This window comes from Artemia franciscana, chromosome 3, assembly GCF_032884065.1.
Source record: "Artemia franciscana chromosome 3, ASM3288406v1, whole genome shotgun sequence".
Taxonomy (NCBI): Eukaryota; Metazoa; Arthropoda; class Branchiopoda; order Anostraca; family Artemiidae; genus Artemia; species Artemia franciscana.
This window is the reverse complement of record NC_088865.1, coordinates 6,144,976-6,161,986: the sequence shown is the minus strand read 5'-3', so window position 1 is coordinate 6,161,986 and position 17,011 is coordinate 6,144,976. Positions and strand designations below refer to the sequence as shown.

At 36.0% G+C, this 17,011-nt stretch overlaps 1 protein-coding gene across 1 annotated transcript in view; it reads left to right on the top strand.

Moving 5' to 3' along the window:
• Window positions 1-2,137: 2,137 nt before the first annotated feature.
• Window positions 2,138-17,011, top strand: part of LOC136024805 (transcription initiation factor IIB-like) — a 30,381-nt gene continuing 15,507 nt past the window's right edge. Inside the window, exon 1 of the mRNA XM_065700272.1 lies at window positions 2,138-2,221. The gene's annotated coding sequence lies outside the window, so the exon portion shown is untranslated. The remainder of the gene's footprint in view (window positions 2,222-17,011) is intronic.

The window sequence follows — 17,011 nt, the reverse complement described above, 5'->3', positions numbered from 1 at the left end:
CCTTAAATCACAGTTTGGAGTGAAATAAGGACTTTGATCCTGTTGAATCACTCCTTATGATGACAGTTGCATACATGGTTGATTAGATTCTGGTGGAAGATTCTGATGCATCCCAGTCAAATCTCCACGGTTTGTCACTCCACTCAGCATCCAGACGGCGTTTGAATACATCTGTTGATTCAGCAGAAACAGTGTTCTCCTTGAGGTTGTTCCAGAGGTTCACAATCCGGCTCGAGAAGATGTTGCATCTTGCTCCAGTCTTTGCATGAAGTTTGCGGACTTGTTTTGGGAGTGGTTCAATCTCCAGAAGGTCATTTTCTTGATTAGTAGAAAGAAGTTTGTGTGCCAGGATCATATTCCCACTTTTCCGCCTGTAGACTAAAGAAGGGAGGTTGAGTTCCCTCGGCCGTTTGCCATACCGGCTTGTTTTCCATACCGGCAATCAGCTTAGTAGCCCTTCGTTGGATTTTCTCAAGCACTACCTTCCCCTTTTTGAATCGAGGGGCGGCCAAGATGGTCCCCACCACTAAACACGGTCCTACCAATCCTTTGTAGAGCTTGGTGATTACATGTCTACTTCTGCTGGTAATGCTGTATTTAATGATGCCTAGGGCTCTGCTGGCATTGGCTGAGATCTTCTGTGTGTGGGAGTTGAATTTCAACTGGGAATCTACAATAACTCCAAGGTCTCTCTCCTCCTGAACATGCTCCAGTATATTGTGACTCCCAGGGTTTTAGGTCATAAAATTAACCTTGACTGGGCTGCCCACTTAATTGGACAATCTGTCTTGGCTTTCTTCTACAATTGGCCATGACTTTGACTTTTCCCACAACTATTCCCTTTTTTAAATTCAAAAATCAACGGATCTCGGTCGAGGCCTTCGGCCTCGACCTCGATTTAAAAAAAAGGGAATAATTGTGGGAAAAGTCAAAGTCATGGCCAATTGTAGAAAAAAGCCAAGACAGATTCTCCAATTAAGTGGGCAGCCCAGTCAAGGTTAAGTTTACCCCTTTGATTGTCGTTGTTACTGTCTCCCATTTATGCTAAACCTCTCCGTGCATACATGTCCCTTTACAATGCCGAACCTACTAAAATCTGTATTACTTTGTCAGGATTAAAAAAGCTATATCCTACTCATCACTAATTTTGTTGGACAACAGAAAAAAAATACTTATTTTTAACTCAGTTGGGGGCTGGATTAACAATGAGCAGGACAGAATAGATTAAACTTAGGTCAGGACATGATAAATGGGACCAAGGCTGACAGAATTATTACACAGAATATTACAAATAGGGTAGTTGAGATGCTTGAGATTTATTTGTAGGAATATATTCCTCATATATATTTTTTTTCATTTTTTACTCATGATATATGACTAAAATCTTATTCTTTTATAATAAATGTGTAGTTAAAACAAGACTAATTGATTCCAAATGAGTTTTTTAGTGTAGATCAACCAAAATCTCTTGATAAGGGCCAGCTTGGAGGTAAAGTTGACTGAACAAAAAATACTTTCACTCTTTAGGGTAAACACCAATTTTTTGAGAAAGCTCATTAATAACATTTTATATAGGGATTCCTGCTTTGACCTATCTTCAAAAAAATACATAATATAGTTGACAGTAGGCTATTTGGTAAGTCTAATAATAAATTTTTCGTTTTTCACCTTACTAAGCAGTCGTGGACTCGACCATCATGTCCAGTCGATTTGTTGGCATCAAGCTCCTTAAGCTGTTTGGTTACTTCTTTGAGTGTGATTGGTGAGTAAAATTAACCTATCTTCAAAAAAAAATATAATTTAGTTGACAGTAGGCTATTCGGTAAGTCTAATAATAAATTTTTCGTTTTTCACCTTACTAAGCCTAGTACAAAGTGAAAGCGGTAATCAATGTGTGAGTTTCTTGAACTGATTTGATTTCAGGTCACATCTTGTCTTCAAAGACTTTATAAACTGTCACCAATGCTTTGAGTTTTCAAAATAAATGCCTAAGTGGGACTAAAGCCCATTAATCATTAATAACATTTTATATAGGGATTCCTGTTTTGACCTATCTTCAAAAAATATATAATTTGGTTGACAGTAGGCTATTTGGTAAGTCTAATAACAAATTTTTCGTTTCTCACCTTACTAAGCAGTCGTGGACTCAGACCATCATGTCCAGTCGATTTGTTGGCATCAAGCTCCTTAAGCTGTTTGGTTACTTCTTTGAGTGTGATTGGTGAGTGTAACATTGGTAAGAGAGTGTGAGCCTGTTCTGCTGGTGGGAGGGTTGATTGGAGGTCATCCTTAGAAAAAACTGAGGCGAACTGCTGATTCAGAAGGTTAGCTTTTTCGGAGGCACAGGAAGAGACTGAGCTGTTATTCTCCAGGTCTGGTACTGAGTGTCTGCTTGGTTTACACAGGGAGATATGTTTCCAGAGTAACTTAGGGTTTTCCTTGACATTTTTGGCCAGATTTTCATCGTAGTTTACAGTGAGTTTCCACGTTTCTTTTCTGAAGAGATTCCTGGCGATTTTGTGCTTCTCGTATACTGTTGTTGTTTTTTGTTTCACAAACTTCTCCCAAAGTTTTTTCTTCCTATTGCATAGATTCTTGATTTTTAGGGTGAGGAAAGGAAGAGTTTTTGGTTTCTTTTCCCATGTCACGCTAGTATGATTGCCTGGCTCTTGAGTAAGGTGTTTTTTAGGATCAGCCATGAAGCTTCCACATCATCTGAGATAAGAGTTTCCGGATTGGCATCTAGTAGCTCTTCCACCATCATCTTGTAATTAGTAAAGAATTGCTTAGTATATTTTGATGGTTTGGAGTTGAGTTGTATAGATGAGAGGACTGGCATGTGGTCACTTGAGCCAATCGGACTGAGAGTCTGTGTCCTGATCACCTTTTCTGGGTCTTTGGTTATGACCAGATCTAGTGTTGAAGGATTTTGTCCCGGACGCATTCTTGTGGGCACGGTTACTGTTTGGTACAGAAAATTATCAGCAAGGACTTGAATTAGTGGGTTTTGTTCAGGGCTTGACCTGGGCATACCTTAGCGATCTACCCAGAACACGCTTGGGAGGTTGAAGTCCCCTGTCATGAGCAAAGTAGCCTTTGGGAAGTTGCATAGTATGAATTGCGTCATTTCAGCAACTGCTCTTTGAGAGGACAGCTAGCATGGACTACTGGGGTTCCTGTAGATTGAACTTAGGACAAACATTTCATTAGGTAGGGACAGGGACACCCAAGTGGCTTCAAGCCAAGGTAAGTAAGAATTCGGGACAGAAATTTCTCTTACCTGGAATTCATTGGAAGCCGGAACAGCAACTCCTCTTCTGCAGTTCGGATCGGACAGATTGCTGAAGATGGTGTATCCAGTGGGGCAGATTGAGTCTTCTGTCAGTTGAAATCTGGAATTCTTAGGGCTAATTTCTGTCAGAGTTGCAAAATCTATCTGACTTAATTCGAGCACTGTTGCCAGTTCTGGCATCTTATTGTTGATAACATCGACGTTAGCTGTCATAATGTTTACAAGTTTTCAAGTGTCTAGGCAACTCTTGGTTATGCACACTATTGTTCTCACTCATAGTTGAAGTGGGTGAATTACAGCTGAGGTACACGGAACTGCTATTGAGGGACAATGCAGAGAGGTGTGGGGACGTAACTGTTAATTTACTGATTTTATTTTCACACAAGCTTACTGTTCCATTGTTATTATCAGTGCTGCAGGACTTACTATCGTTGGTTGAATTGGCGCTTTCATTTGCGAAGGACTTGAACGAATCAGGGCTGGACGGATAAGAAAGTTCATCAATACATGTTAGTTTATCAAGATTCACTTTGTCACTATTTACACTATGTACAAGGCTATCGAACGGAGCAACTAACATTCCATGGTCTGGTGAGAGTATCCCCCACCTGGGCGCACAGAGTTTTTTGAGACGATCTTTCCGCGGTTGATAGCTAAGTTCGGCTCTCCTAGTTCAGTTTGGCGTCTGAGTTCAGCGGCAAAGACTTTTCTTTTGTCCTGGTCTTCCCCTGAGGCATCTGCCCTAAACTGAATTTTCTTGACGAAGCTCGTAAGATCTTTGCAGAATGGATTTTTTCATGTTTAGATTTTGGAAAGAGAAAAGAGTGGAAGGGGGTCTGCTGTGGGTCGATTCTTGATAGCTTGCTCCTGTTTGTCTGATGGGTTGTTGAGTGGCCCTAACCTTGTTGAAAGCCTGCAATTGGCTTATGCGTCTTACATTAGTAATGTTTGTGTTCGGAATTTTATATTGCTCTGTAAAATATTTCTCAATGAACGCCTTGTCGCTGATTATTCCTAGCTGCAGGGGTACGCCATAAGCAACTAGATTAAGTTTCCTGCTATCTCTGTCTTTTTCATGTCTGAACAGTCTGCGGACTTCGTCTTCGAGGGGGAAATCAATGGCCTGTTTGATCTTGGATGTTTCCTGCATCATTGCTGCTTCGACATGCTGTTTAATTTCTAGGATAGTACATTTTTTCGTCATGTTTTTCTTAAGGTCATCAACACCCTCTTTGAATTCATCTTTGCTTTCGGTGATATCACGTTTAAGCTCCTCTACCACTCCTTTTAACTATGTCGGCGATAGCCAAAGCACTTGGGACCTTGGATGTTATAAGAATCGAGATTTCAGCTAATGAAGAAGGATCTGCTGATGTACCAGAGTGCTTACAAACCGGAAGTTACCACAGCATATTTCCAATGGTTGACATCTTTGTAAAGAGTTCATACTCTGGGATGGACATGTTTATGCATTCTGTACACAGCCATTTTTCACATCCATCGCATAATACGGCTTTAGATTCTGGCTCAAGGCCTTGTTTGCGGCCTGCACAGAAATCTAGAGACTTTTTTGGACTGGATAATTTCCGCTTGCGATCTTGTTTTGGAGCCATATCTGTCGCGCAACTTTTTGGATTCACGCTCTTGTCGGTCTTTTTCTTTATTTCTTATTCTGTGGCTGGCGTAAAGAAGATCGCAGCACGAATGAAGATGCGGCGCGAATTAAAAAAATTAATCGTCCGTCATTAAATAATTACTGTAATGGACCTGTGAGAAGTGCAGATACCCGAATCGCCTATCCCCAGCAGTTTAAGGACAAACATCCAGCCGGTACCAATACGGCCCTTCGTGTTCGTTCTCGCTCTCTTCTTCACAGGTTTATCCAAATGAAGAAGATGAGCGGCTCAATTTGCGTAATCTGTGGCTTTTTTGAAAAAAAACAAATACTTCGCATCTCGAGACCGGAAAACGGATCAATTGACCTAGAAGTCTGAATATATAAAGTCCAAAACTGTGGTAGGTCCCTTAAATTAACACCTAGGGTACCAAAAGAATAGGAACAATGCAAATAATAAGAAAAACTGTCTTATCTCACAGTTTGTTATATATTTATTCAGGGTTCAAATTTATGCAGTCACATGGGTTTGTTATTGTTGATATCGTGCATACTATGACCGTGTCCGAAATCTTATTTCACAAAGAATGCTGCATCCGGATGCAGGGTTAATTCTGAATACTCAGTCCGAAAGCTGTTTTTGTCATTTGTTCTTTGAAGCTCAAATCCCTACTCAACAGCAACTCAGTAGTAGGGGAAGAAACAGAAATCAACCATCAGATGGAAAGCAGCTTCCATTAGCTCCTGATCACTTTGCTACTACTACAAATTAAAGTTCTGGACATTCTTTTGCTCTGTCTGATGGAGGAGCAATTTTTTCGGTAAAATTCTAGTTAATTGACTTCTTGCTATCTCGGAAAGGGTTTAGGTTAGGAAAACGAAACTTTCAGGGATGGGTCTACAGGCTAAAGTATGTCCCGGGAAGGTGTTTTAAGGTACTTACCTCCACTCCTTCTCCCTCTAGAGGGCCCTGACCTTTGATGACCTTTAAAAATATGTGTGTTATAAAAGTGAAACCTTGGAAAATAGATCTTCAGCTTAATTGAAGTACAACAAAATTGTTTTCAGCTTCATAACTTTGGTCAATCCCATTTTATAAGGTTATAAAGATATGCAAATACATTTCCTAAATTTTGAAAAAAAAAAACATTGACATGTCTTAAAATTCTGCTCAAATAACAGGAATTGCATTTTCAGAACTAAAGCCAGAGAAAAAGCAACTAGTAACTGAAAATTAAGGTAAAATCTTATTTTGTCAAAATTGTAATAGATATAGACCTGTCATGTAGGCAAATTTCAGGGCCCTCTAGAGGGAGAAGGAGTGGAGGTGGGTACTTCAAAATACCTTCCCCGGACATACTGTAGCCTGTAGATTCATGCCTGAAAGTTTTATTTTCCTAACCTAAACCCTTTCCGAGATAGCAAGAAGTCAATTAACTAGAATTTTACCATTTTTTCTCTTACAGATAATGCATGCACAATTGTCAAGACTTTGATTTTGGATAGCTTAGGTCAGACAATGGGTATATTTAGCATTTAATATAGTCTTTGGTAGGCCTATGCCTAACAACAAGTAAGGTCCATGACTTTTTTATGATGGCAATCAAGATCAAAGGTCATCACTAGATTCAAGGATCGAATCTTCTCTGGCCTTGGAAATCTAGTGGTCATGCAAATTGGGTGATCATTAGATTTGTAACATAGTGTATATCCACTAATGCACTAAATATATCTATAGAGAAAATAAAATGTAAATGTCTCCAGAACCATCTAGACCATATCTAGTAGGCTAATAGAACTGAGATTTTCCATTACAAAGCTGCTGCTAAGAATCAGAAACACAAAGAATTGAGATTAGAGGGCAGTTGTGTTTATATGCCTTGATTATTTAGACCAATTAAATTTGTCCTATATTTTACCACCTTTTAGCTGAATTCTTTTGTTTTGCATTTGCTTTGCTAAGAAGTTGTCTTAAAACGTTCCAAGTTTAGAGAATTATGTTAATATTTTTCTTGCTGATCAGAACAATTGTCTTTACAATTCCTTCTGTTTAAAGCATTTTAGAGAGATTATAAGTACACTATGGGCATATTGCAGTCTCAAATGAGCTTGTGGAAAACAAATAGAACATATAATTTTTCTTATTTTGTATTATTTCAAGACTAGAATATCACAAAACTAAGCTTTCATATTGCTTATTGTATCTTAAGTAAAAACAATTCCTGATGGAGTTTTGTTGATACCTGTCTTAAATTTAATTTGTCTAAATTAAATGCATATTGTTTATGGACAGCAACTATGACTTGAGTTTTTTTTAAATATTTTCTTTTTTCAAACAATTGTTGTTCTGTGGTCACATTTGTGTTCCTTCCTAAGTGGCTGGCTCTCTAGCTTGAGAATCCTTTGTCCAAAGGGCACAGGTTTAATTCCTGGCATTACCAGTTTATTTGGTTTGGGACAGGGATCAGTGATGTGACTCTGTTAGCTCAGCTAGAATTGGCCCAACTTTAAAAGGTTACCTAAAGAAATGTGGGGACAGTAAGCAGGAAGGGCATGCAAAAGCACAGGATGGCTGGCCCCTAGCTTCCTATTGCACTTCCTGGCTAAAGGCCCACATGGTCCTTTACTGGGCTTCTGACTTAGCCATATAAGCTCTCTTTTAAACTTATTAAACATAAGTACAAATGAAGAAATGTCAGTAGGGTAGTTGTTCCTTTTCAATGAATTGTTTATGTATAGGCAAGAGTGTCGGTCATGAGAGATGGCTGGTGAATGTTTTGCAAGGTTTAAAAATTTAGGCAATTGCTCAGGTTGGCAACTGAGCACAAAAGTAAAATTTTGTGAATGGTTTTTCTTTGTGAATGTTATACTTATGTAATGTCAAGTATTTTATAGTTAATCTTTATTGTTTTGTTTCAATTGCAATGGCCCCAGGACTTTAGTGTAATTAAACCAACTTACATCCATCCATTTTCTTCAAACAGACAGGAGTTCTATGTTCCCTAGCTTCAATAAATTTATATGCAATTTTGAGACCAAGGGTTACAAAGTAGGTCAAAACTTGCAAATGGAACTGTGATGCAACTAATTAATTTGTAAGGAATGTATATCAATTTAAAGAATTAAAAAAATCATTTAGAATTCGAACAAGACAAATAAATAAATAAAAGTATTCCTTTACTATCATTTAATGAATTGTCACAAATGTAGGTCACTCTTAAGATTGAAATGAACAAAGCTTCAATTATGAATCTGTTTTCTTTCAACAGACTGAAGGGGCAAACCTCCAAGCTTTGATAAATTCAATCTCGCTTTTGGGCTCTTTTCAATGGGAACTTTCTTTGGATTTTTTTTTTACCAACTAAAAACAGTAGGGAAAGCATCAGGTATAAGTGACTTAAGAGACTTGACAACATTTAGAAAAGCTACATGCAACCTGATCTAAATAAGGATGCTCTTGTAGAGTATCAAAGAGAAGCCTACAGATATATCCCAAATACAGTAAAGGCATATTACAAAGAACAAGAACAGGTTCATAGAATACCATTGAAGTGGTAAAGAAACAAGAAAATTGCAAAACTTGAGATTATAAGATTAACAAGAAACTATGAAAATTGCAAGTACAGTACTAGCCTCCTTCCAACAGCACAAATAAGGGGATTCACGCCCCAAAGCTCTGACTATCTTAAATTACACCTTTAGGAGCCAAAAAAAATTAAATACATTTTTTCACATATGTCAAATAAGACAGTTGACTCAGGAGTTTAGGGTCAGGGATTCAATACTCTGTGGTGCCACAAATGGAAGGACCTTTGCTGTCATAAGCATTGTTAATCCTAGCACACACCCACACTCAAATATAACATTCTGTAAAATCATAAACAGCAAAAATAAAAGACTTTTTTTTTATTTTTGATAAATATTATTTGAAAAAGGACACTACAAGGCAAACATCAGGTTCATCATCATGCTAAATTTGATGTGACAATGATAACAATTTTTAAATATTTTCCGGGATCAAATGTGTTAACTATGCAACATCTATTTGTCCATCCATCTGTTTGATTGAGATTCTGAGACTATGACCCTAGGTCAAAAAGGCTAAGGCTTTTAAAGTTTTTTTTTTCATTGAACTTAGGACAAATAGGGAAAGAGGAGGGGGTTCTATACACAAAAAGTAGAATTTTTTGTTGATTTGCTGAAGTTAGTGAAAGGAGTATCAAATTTAAATGAAAGATGGAATAAATGTACATAGCAAAATATCACCAAATTGGATCCTACTAGAATTTATCAGATTTGTTTACTATAATTTCAAGAATGGGTAAGGTGCTGTCTCTGACAGTTGACCAAGTTTAAAAAAAATCCTTTAGATCAAAAAGCTTAAAAATAAATTTGTGTCTGATACACAATATAGTTAAATATATGTAGTTAAAGGAAAAGCTACCATATTTTTCATCCCTGGGAAATTAGATTAAAGCCCTGTCCTGATTAGAAGAGGTAGCTCACATCAGGTTACTTAAACATAATTCTAAAGGAGGTAGACCATGGTTAAAATGCTAATACTGCACTGATACTTAGTCAATTATGCTGCTATTTCAGCTTATTTGCATTGTGATGTTAACAATGGGTTTGCAGCTTTAATGTGATGATTGCTTGAAGACAGGATTATCACCCTATTTAGGGTAGATCAATTTTATTTGAAAGAAAATCATTTGGTAAAATTCTAGTTGATTGACTTCTTGCAATCTCAGAAAGGGGTTATGTTAAGAAAAGGGGTCCTTCTATTTCAGTAATTCTGTTGAAAAAGAGCTCTGATTTGAAATATTGATGGCTAAAAAATGTCTGAAACTTTTAAGGCAGCCATAACTCAAAAATAATGAGAATTTATCAAAATTCTTAGAAACCACTCAATGATATTAAATTTCTAATATTTAGTGCATATGGTTAAAGCACCGCTTGTAACCAAAATGTCCTTACTATTCTTGTTTTTGTGAAATCTGATTCTTATGGATTTTGGATTTTTTTTAATCAAGGCATTTTATTTATATTTTTATGCTCAGGTTAAACCTGGTGTCAAAAATTTTCTGATATGAACTTGCTTTTCTGTTTCTATTTTTAGCTTTTCTTCTACTTTTAGTACATGAATCACCAATTCTAAGAAATTAATTTGTTTATATTGCTTGTATTTCTTGTTTCCAAATGTTTTGTGCTCTTTGAATTCATCTTTAATTGTGTATATGCACATGCGAGCTGAAAAAAGAACACATCAAGTTCCCTTAAAAAGGCTAAGTTTTTCGGATATGGGTGTCTTTTTTTATTTTACAAAAAATGACCCTTAGGTAAAAATGACCATTTGTTTTTCAAAATGTAAAGTCTCTATTCAATAACAATACCATCTCTAGATGTACTTTGAAAGAAAAGCACCGCTATCAGAAATAAACCAATTTTTTTTTTAAAGAGGTTGTAAGAGTGATGAAACAAAACTGTCTTCGTAATGGGTTAGGTTTTAAGTTAAGCTTTTTTTACTTGTCAAAACTTGCTGGGAAAATAGATGATCTGCCACAAAGAGGATAATAATGGTAATTGTGCTTGTAAGTAGAGTTGTCAAAACGTCAAAAACGATAAGAATTCGCCTAGCTGGTTTGTCATAAGTACAATATTTAAGAATTTTTAAACATTTTCGCAATATCTTTATGGCAAATTTTGCCAACTGACTCACCTGCTTGGAATAAGCCTATCTGATATAGCTATTTTAGACTTATTATGAAGTTAATTGATTTAGGCTAGGATGTACCAGCATCAGCTTGTCCGGGTCAGAAATTGGACATTCACAAACGATAAAACCCCAGTGTCATCTAATTTAAAAAGTAGCAAACTTGGAAATTTGTGTTTCTAAGTAAACAACCAGAGTAAAATCACTTTATTAGATAAATTTTATGTTTTATTTTGCCAAGTTAGGAATATATAAGTATCTTTTATACTTATATATTTATAAGTATAAATATGTCATGGGGCAAATGTGTCATGTTAGTTTTGGGCACTAATTTGTAAGAATTTGCATTTATTTGGCCCAATCTTTTGTCACAAATGGACGCTGGAACTGCAAACTTCAGTCTAAATTAGACATATCCAAAGATTCTTTTACCACTGTTTTAAAAGTATTACATCTGGTGAAAAACAAAACAGTTCATTTACGCACAAAATTAGATTAGTCTTAGATCAGACAAAATAAACAGTTCCAACGCTACAATGTAAGATTTGCCCATTAATATTAACATAGCAAATAATCTATCGAGTAAAAATTGACACGAGAAGCTTGGATTACAAACCCGACGGAGAAAACCTTATGGACTACACAACCCAGAAAATATGGGTATCATAACACACTGAGCCTAAAGGATCACAAATCCACTCGGTTAACTTAACAGATTACATTTTGGTCACTCTGATTATTATGTATAAATATGTGTCAAATTTCTGGGCAGTGCTGAGTCTCTTGAGTCAAATATTTTCATAATATGGGATATCTTCATGAAGTAGGCTGCTTTTACTGCAAACGCAGTAATCTTTAGCATGTGGCATTTTGGAGCCTAAGATAGAAGTTAAGTTTTACAAGAAATAAAATTTGTAGCAAGCCTGTTGAAATTTCTCCTCGATTTGTAGAATGATCACCTTTAACTGTGCCTTGCTTCAAGATGTTTATATACCAGCAGGCATTGTCATGATCAAGGGATAAATGAATGAGCCATGTATGTTTGCTCTCTTTTTCATCATGGATTTGTTTCATCTCGGATTCGTAATTCTTACTTGGGTTCTTTTTTGGTCGATCACCTGCCTTTTGATGGTGACTATACTTTTATGATAATGTTATTTTCGCCTTGGAAAATATCTTGCCACAATCACTTGATGTCCTCATCTCAATCACTCATTGTCACTTGATGTAGCTGTATTTGTTTGGATGGTACTCTAGCCAACTAAGATGGCCATTTCGTCTACCATTTTTTAGTAATGCACGTTTTCTATTGTTAAGGTTTTGAAAACCTTCTAATTACTCGTTATTCAATGCTCTTTAATTGTAAATTACTCTCGACAGAAATATTCCTTAAAAGGAATTACTTGTCTGAAATATTTCGATGAAGTCTACTCGCGGTAGTAATATGATGTCTCCTGTTGGCTTAAATCTATTGTTCAGATATATATTTGCATTGTAAGGTTGAAACTGCATTATCACTTTTCAAAGCAGTTACCTTTGGTGGCGGGTTATGTTCTTGTGTGCAAAAGACCAAACTCCCTTATCCGAAAATAGGATCCATTCTGAGTTTAAAATATTACTCTAACGAAGGAGGGAGGTGTTTTTGCATCTCCCTTTCTTCATTATTGTCTAGTTTATTTTGTTATCTGCTTATTTCGGACTGATATCTAATAACGTAATGTTAACAGCATTTTCGTTGAAACTGATATACTAGACTCGCATCTATTTGATTGGCAATATTCGTTGTGCTTCCTGTATGCTGTTCAAACCACCAAAAGTGTTTTGGCGTTGGTCCAATGCCTTAGGCTGTTGTGATTGTGATATCATAACAGGAAACAGTCGTCTATTTAAATATTCGGGACCGACCCTTTGTGCAAGATTTAAAATTTAAGCCTATAAAATTAGAGTAGTTTTTTTTTACCGATCAGGAAGGTTACGGGGATGGATCAAAGAGGTGTTGGTCGAACTACGATTGGTATATTCCACCTGGAAAAGATATATAGTTCCGTAACCTCACAAATTTGACATACATCTCAGAAGAATTTTACAGAAGAATATTATGTTTGTTCTACTTCATTGACCGCATTTCAACATCATTAAATTCGATCCCACGCAACATATTTGTTTGTTTTTCAACAATAACAAATTCGATGACAGTTGCAACTACAATTGGTACATGTCACCTGGAAAAGATAGTTAGTTTTGTATTTTCACGAAATTTTGCATACATTTCAGAAGAATTTTACAGAAGAATATTATATGTGTTTTACTTTATTCACCGCGTTATAATATCATTAAATTCTGTTACAATCGCAATTTATTTTTCAATGGATTAATCAAGTCGTTCTTGTTTTGTCCTAGCAAAGGATACATCACATGATTGTACCAATTAGCTTTTTACAATCTTTGTCGTTCTCTTTTTTCGAAACTTGGCATATTTTGTATGAGGTAGAATCGCTTAAGGCAGTTGCTCAACTGGTTTCTTCATGGGTTCAGCTTTCGCATACATCCAGGAGTTTTTTACCGATCAGGAAGGTTACGGGGAAGGATCAAAGAGGTGTTGACCCTGTCGAAGGCAAAGAATCAGGAGACTGGTATCTGCGCTATGCGGACCATTAGCCCACCTGCCAGCAAATATCAAGTTTAGGAGTAAATGACCGAATGGAAGAAAGAATGATGTAAATAGGTTCCAAAATTTAAATTATTCAGTTTATAATTTTTGTTTGGTGGCTGGTTGTTTGGTGGGTAGATTCGTATCATAGAATGAAAAGTATTATTTGTCAGTGGTCGGCCTTGTCAGGCACACACTCAGGTTGTTTTTTTGGAGCAAGGTACACTAGTGTAAAAAAATTCGGGGGGGGGGGGAGGGGGTAAACAAAAAAACAAGTTTATTTGATATTTCAAATAATAAGAACGCAGAAATGAAGAATATTTTGGATCTGCGAATGGGACCCTCTCCTCCCTTGTGCCGGCCTATTTACCCACATTTTGTTTTGGTATTGCTTTGCCTAAATGTTTTTTTTTTCTTATCTTGACTTCACCTCTGTGTAAAATTTTGGTCTCGGGCACTCCCTTGTTGGACGATTGGCCGGCTACAGCCTTTAAACATGTGATTTGGTGATTTTTGACGTTATAAATCAGCGTTAACAATTTTTAAGGTTAGTTCAACATAGGAAACTCTTTAGTTTGATTTGATCAAACTTTCTAGGCGGTGTTAATCCGCAATTCTTTGTTATTTAAAAGAAAAATCACTTCTAACAGTATTTTATATGGTTACCTGTCTGAAGGAAATCCCTCTTCTCCTTTCATTCGTTTCTATTCCCTTTAGCTTTTTTTATATCTAATATAACCCTTTTTGCAACGGGTCTTCGAGTGGTCTTTTAGGTTGCAAGAGAGGGTTTTTTTTTTGCAATTAAAAGCATAGGCCTAGCTGTAAATTTATCTTTAAGGAAGCTTGTGCCTTGGAGTGTTTTTGTTTTGTTTTTTAAGTAGGGATATTGACAATAGCGTATCCAGGATTTTTGTTTGAAGGGAGAAATTGTGGATTACAAAAACTTATAAAAACTCATCAGCAATTCGTCTGCATGCACTTTTGTTACGTTTTTACGAGTTGCGCATAAGAAATTATTTCATTAGCATTCACCAAACTTTACTTCTTGAGTGTGTATTATATAATACGGATGTACCACAACTTGTCATACTAATTTTTGTGACGTTTTTACAAGTAAAAAAAAACATTTCGGGGGGGGGGGTCAAACTCCCTACCCCCCTGGATATGGGCTTGTACACGACCCTTCGTCAAGTGGTTTATTCATGTTGCATCTACATTCAGCGTTATCTTAGTGAAGAGAAATGTGTCTTCCACGGAATATTCAAACTACTTATTTTCTAATCTTTCTGCTTCGATTCTTTTTGCTCAATCAGAGTGCCAAGATCTTCGAGCACACTGACACGAGTCATAAATTATTAAATTTTAGGCCCAAATTGCTCAATGATGAAGACTTTTTCTTGAGCTTTCACCCATGAAAAAAAGTCGTGTTGATAATAGTCAAATCGGATGACTATGATTAAACTCATAACCTTTTTTAAAACAATTTTATCAGGGTAAATGGACAAGTGCCATGAATAGTTTTTAGGGAAGTAGAATTTTTTGCTCTAAGTGTTATACCATCCCTCAGTGTAGTCATAAAATAAACTATAAAATAACTTTATAAAAATAATTTTAAAAGTTATAAAATAACATTATAAAATGAATGGTTGTCTTAGAGATTTCCAAAAGCTGTCAGGAAGTTAAATATTTAGGGGGATAGTTCCATTTTTTGTTTTTTGATAAGCTAGTTAGGCACTAAAAGGTGCCTTTTGTTTGAATTTAATTTACAAAGCTTATGTATGTCACTAGGCATGTGTCTGTTTGGTACTTGTATATTATTCAGAACACACTCAATAAGTGAAGTTGGGTTCTTTCGTGAAACAAGCTACGATGCAGGAACATTTTATGAGAAAGTTCGGTTTCATACCCACAAAGAAAAGACTCAATTTAGTTTGCTACGCATAGTGATAGAAGATAGTGTCTGAACATGGATTTTGAAATGAAGATTTAGGATTTGTCAAAAACTGAAAAAGGTAATTATATTTTTCCAGGATAAGGGGTCGTTGCCCACAACAAAACAATGCGTCAATGAACACAACATGACTTTTTACTATTAAGAGAAGGAACATTTTTGGAAGTGCAACAGTAAGCAATGTTTGAAAAAGTTTGGGCTATATATTTGCACATTAGGGGTTTGGGCTGCATTATATCAAATACTTAACTTAACCATCTCTATATTTAAACTATTTAATTAAAATGTACCTGCATCGTAATTTCACAAAATAACATAACTTCCCTTATTGAGTTTGTTCTGAATAATACACAAGTATCGTCTGTTTTTTCATGGTTATATTTGTGTATGTATTTGTATTTAAGTCAAAATGACTTAATCTAATCTTTCAAAATAAGAATTAGCTAAGTATTCTGGTAAATTTGTTCGGTAGCCCTTGAGATTTGCGTCTCTTCACCAGAAAATGTCCAGACAGCTGTCTAGACACGTTAGTCACTTCGTGTTGTATTTACGATCAACGTTGATCGTACATGGAATGGAATCCAAGGAATGAACTGGAATGATGTACATGGAACGGAATACATCAGCATTAGTGATGGAATTACTCTATCGATGTATTAGCAAAGGCTGATGAATATTTGGAATATTAAACCCCTTTTTGCTCTAACATTCTGCTCAGATTTTTTTCTTTTTGCTTAATTGAAGTGCCAAGCTATAGAAAAGTCGTTAAACTTCACTTTTTATTGCTTAATGACACTTGGTACAGAAGATCTTGATGATACTCTCATCAAAGTCCTTAGACAATTGATCAGAGTTGAATTATCTTGGATTTTCTGAAAGCCGCCTAAGAAGTAAGAACCAAGTCCCCAGCCTTTCATATACACAGTTTTTTTGCTTTTTATTGTCAAAAGATGTGAGATTTTCGCTTATAAATTAACCAATGACATTTTAGCTAATTGCAATGACTAATTCAGGACCACACACTTTTTAAAATCAAAAACTTAAATTGTTTATTACAAATATTTATGTCGAGAAATTTTGCCGCCAATCACATTTTTGTCTTGCAAACCATCTAAAGGAATTTCCAGACAAATTGACTAAGCCACTAACACAAATTTTTCATCTAGCTCCATAATACCGTATTTCCTTGAGTTTTTTTTTCATATTTTTCTTGTTGTAATAAGTGCTTGACAGCGGGACTTCTTAGTGATTTAACGTATACATCTATTTATCTATATATATATATAAATCCTACAATGGCAGAAGAAACAGCCGAGGAAGCTGCTCAACGAGTTAATGCCACTGGCTGCACCACCAGATCCATTGAAGACTTTTCTTACTTGAACTACGTCAGAATCTAAGGTTTTTTTTATCAAACATCAGAAAATATAACTCATGTTTCCAAATGATGTCGTTTGTTACCCAAATCGAAAATCAAGATCAATTTATGCCTACTTTCAAAGTAAAAGGGCAAATTTATCATAGAGCAGGGTCCCTTCTACCATTCTCAGGTGAGAATAATAAATTTTTACAACTATACTTCATCACTGATAGTAATTCTGAATTGAATGCACGTTACGAAACTTCTCCCGGCGTTGAAAGGACTATCGTTTCCCAATTGCAACATCTTTTCGACGAAAATAATGATTTAGTGCGCCTGTTCAAAACAGCAATCGATGTGATGCCTACTGATACGCATTCAACTGTTATTTCCGCTGGCAAAACGCCTACTGGCGAACATGTGCGTAAAT